At 38.9% G+C, this 3,325-nt stretch overlaps 1 long non-coding RNA gene across 1 annotated transcript; it reads right to left on the bottom strand.

Moving 5' to 3' along the window:
• Nucleotides 1-1,914: 1,914 nt before the first annotated feature.
• Nucleotides 1,915-3,072, bottom strand: LOC118489048. Its single transcript, XR_004885962.1, has 2 exons — nt 2,253-3,072; nt 1,915-2,159 (listed from the first exon to the last, which is right to left on the bottom strand). It is a non-coding gene; the product is annotated as an uncharacterized LOC118489048 (long non-coding RNA).
• Between the last annotated feature and the right edge of the window lie 253 nt (nt 3,073-3,325).

The raw sequence follows: 3,325 nt of genomic DNA, 5'->3' as shown, positions 1-3,325 counted from the left end.
CATAGTACCGCTTTATCTAACAATACATGATGGTCATCCAAAAGTTTTGAAGTATTTGACAAACAAATTTTTTTCCTCCTAATTTGACTTCTTGGCTACTCTTATGTTCATCGCCGGGTGTTTCCCATAACTCCAACTAACCCATCAGGGGTTAATTTGGGCCTCCTTGCTTTGAACCTTAGGTGATGGCCGGGTTTCATCATTAGCAGACATGGGGGGTTAGCGATGCGATGACTGTATTTCTTCATTTGCAGTCATGTGGGTTGATGACTGATGAGGGAAGACATCATTTTCAAAGTTGAACACCCGGAGAGGTTTTCAAAGGTTTACCCTTTTAAATTACTGATCGGAAGTAACATCATGCCCTTAGTCCCTTACTCCTTAGTCCATGTGGTCAAGCCCCATAAGGGGGTGATGTGACAAGTGGCAAAATGTGTAAGAGAATGAGGTTATATAACTTGAGTTGAGCGTGTAGTAAAAAGAGGGGTTATATAACATGTATGTATATATGTGTGTGAGAGAAATTATAGATAAATATGTGTGAGAGCAATTGGGCGTTATAGCCGAATATGGCGCTATATAAGCACCACTACGCATGGCCTTAGCATGTAATATGAATGTCATCTTAGAAAAAAAAAAACTGATCAATAGGACTGTAGTACTGTAACCATAGGCCATAGTTTATGTTACGTCTATCGGGTATGGGGCCCATTAATGGTTTGGCATGTTAATGATCAGACCATTGATTATTGGCCCACTAAGAATAAGTCCAGTTACATCCTATGAAAGGGGAAATAATCCCATTCTAACTGTGATTTACGAATTAGAAAAGAAAAGAATTAAAAAATCGTAATTTGCTGCTCAATTTTCTCTGCTAGGGATGAGCAAATCCCGATACTCTGATCCCGAAAATCCCGATTCCGAATTTCGCCAAAACTGGGTAACGATACCGATACCGAAATATGTCGGTACGGTATCGGTATCGGTACAGTAGCGGTATTTGAAGGTAAAATTCGGTATTTTACCGGTACCATACCGAACCGGTACCGATCCCAAAAATACCGATACCGAAAATGCCAAAAAGTGGATACCGTTTCCCGTACCGAAAAAATTCGATACGGTATTTTCAGGATCAGGATCAGGACGGTATCGGAACGGAATCGGTATTTAATACCGAACACGAATCACACGAACACTAGAACAATCTGCAGCAAGCACACACACTCACACACTCTAAATCACAAGAACAAGAACACAAGATTTATAGTGGTTCGGTCTAATCTGACCTACATCCACTCTCCACAACTAGTTTTATCTTTGTATTAGGTGCTCAAAAGTTACAGTACATGAATGAGAAGTATTTATAGGGGATACAATTATGGTTTGTTGACTTTAAGCTACAGTGACAAATAAAATCTCTGCTCTGGTTAAAACTTCACAACCCACATCTGGGTTATCTGTTGTCACAACCCAGACGAGTTATTTGGGCATCTGGGTTATCAGTTGTAGCTTAAGGCATAACCCAAACAAGTTGTCTGGTCGTCTGGGTTATCAGTTGCTTCTGAGGCATAACCCAGACAGGTTAACTTGGTCATCTGGATTATCACTCTAAATCCTCCACAACCCAACAGTTCGATCAAGCTAAAGTGCTCATCCCTACTTCATTCCATTCCAAAACACCTTTACATAAATTGGAAAATAAACACTTAATATTAAGGGTAAATTACTTTTTGAGTCCCTGTGTTTTATGTGTTTTAACTAGTTGAGTCCAAAAGCAAAAAGTTTAACGACCTGAGTCCCCATAAGCATTTTCTTTAACCATTTGAGTCCAAATTTCTAACCCAGTTAGAATTTTGTTGTTAAGTTTTGTTAAATGACTAAATTACCCCTATAAAATATATAAAACACAGGGACTCAAAAAGAAAAAGAATATATTATTATTATTATTTAATAATCATATCATCATCTTCACCAAATGGATCAACAAACCATCGTATAAGCTACCGTTTTCCACATACTTGTACAAAATCAAACTATAATCCTTCTTTATCAACACATCTTGTATCGTCACCAGATTCCTGTGACCAAGATGAACAACACCCTTCAACAAGCATGTCCAAAGAGATGATGGTTTCTGGCACTTGATTTCATGTAACCACCTGAAACATACCCACCCATGGTGATTAATGATTTATTTGAGAGGTTAATAATCGAGTCAGCAATCACTCTAGCACTTGATTTCATGTAACCACCTGAAACATACCGTTTCCATCCACAGGCAAACTTGAAGACCTTCTCATCTCTCGTTGTTACCCCATGAGGACTAATCTGTTATATAAATCATCTGATCATGACATACCTTAAACATTAACATAAATTTCCACCTTTTTGTTTGTTTTGATTTAGTAACCAAGAATAAATGAGATCTATTATCACATAAATTCCCACCATCATCCCCACCACTGCCACCACCATCGCACTATCGCCACCTCCAAACACCCACCACCACCGTCTCACCTCCACCACTAGTGCCGCCCCACTACCACCACCAATCCACTAATCTAAAATCATGACCCAATTTCAGCAGCTGATCATCTGTATTCTATACTTATCACTGACTTTTAAAAGTTGACTTCCCGTAGACTGATCAAACATTAAAAAAAACAGATTCAAAGCAAATCACAAACAGATTCATTTCCCCCAATTTCACCATCAATCGGCAACCAATTTCTGCCAATTTCGCCACAGCTGAACGAACAGCGTCGATTTCGACCAGATCTCAACAGATTACTAATCAATCTTCACTCTACGACGTGCTCGGAATACAAATCGGAGCTGATACGGTGCTGCGACGCTGACGGTGGTGACTGTGCTGGAGGTTTGTGGTTGTGGTGGTGGTTGGTGACGGATGTTGTTGTGACTGTGGTGGTGACGGTGATGGTGTGGTGGTGGGGGATGCATGTGTTCTTGAGAGATATTTCAGAGAGATATGAAGGTGAGTGTGGTTGTGACTGTGGTGTTCTTGAGAGAAAAGAAAGTTCAGAGATATGGTGCACAATGTTATTTTAGAGAGAGAGAAAGAGATAAGGAAAGGGATAGATAAGAGGGAGAGAAAATCTAATACTAATTTAGTTTTTTTATTTTTTTTAACTATAAGGGTATTTTGGTCATTTAACAAAACTTAACAACAAAATTCTAACTGGGTTAGAAATTTGGACTCAAATGGTTAAAGAAAATGCTTATAGGGACTCAGGTCGTTAAACTTTTTGCTTTTGGACTCAACTAGTTAAAACCCATAAAACACAGGGACTCAAAAAGTAATTTA

The sequence above is a fragment of the Helianthus annuus genome, chromosome 17, assembly GCF_002127325.2.
Source record: "Helianthus annuus cultivar XRQ/B chromosome 17, HanXRQr2.0-SUNRISE, whole genome shotgun sequence".
NCBI classification, from domain to species: Eukaryota; Viridiplantae; Streptophyta; class Magnoliopsida; order Asterales; family Asteraceae; genus Helianthus; species Helianthus annuus.
Note: the sequence above shows the minus strand (reverse complement) of the source record. Positions and strands in the feature narration are given on the sequence as shown.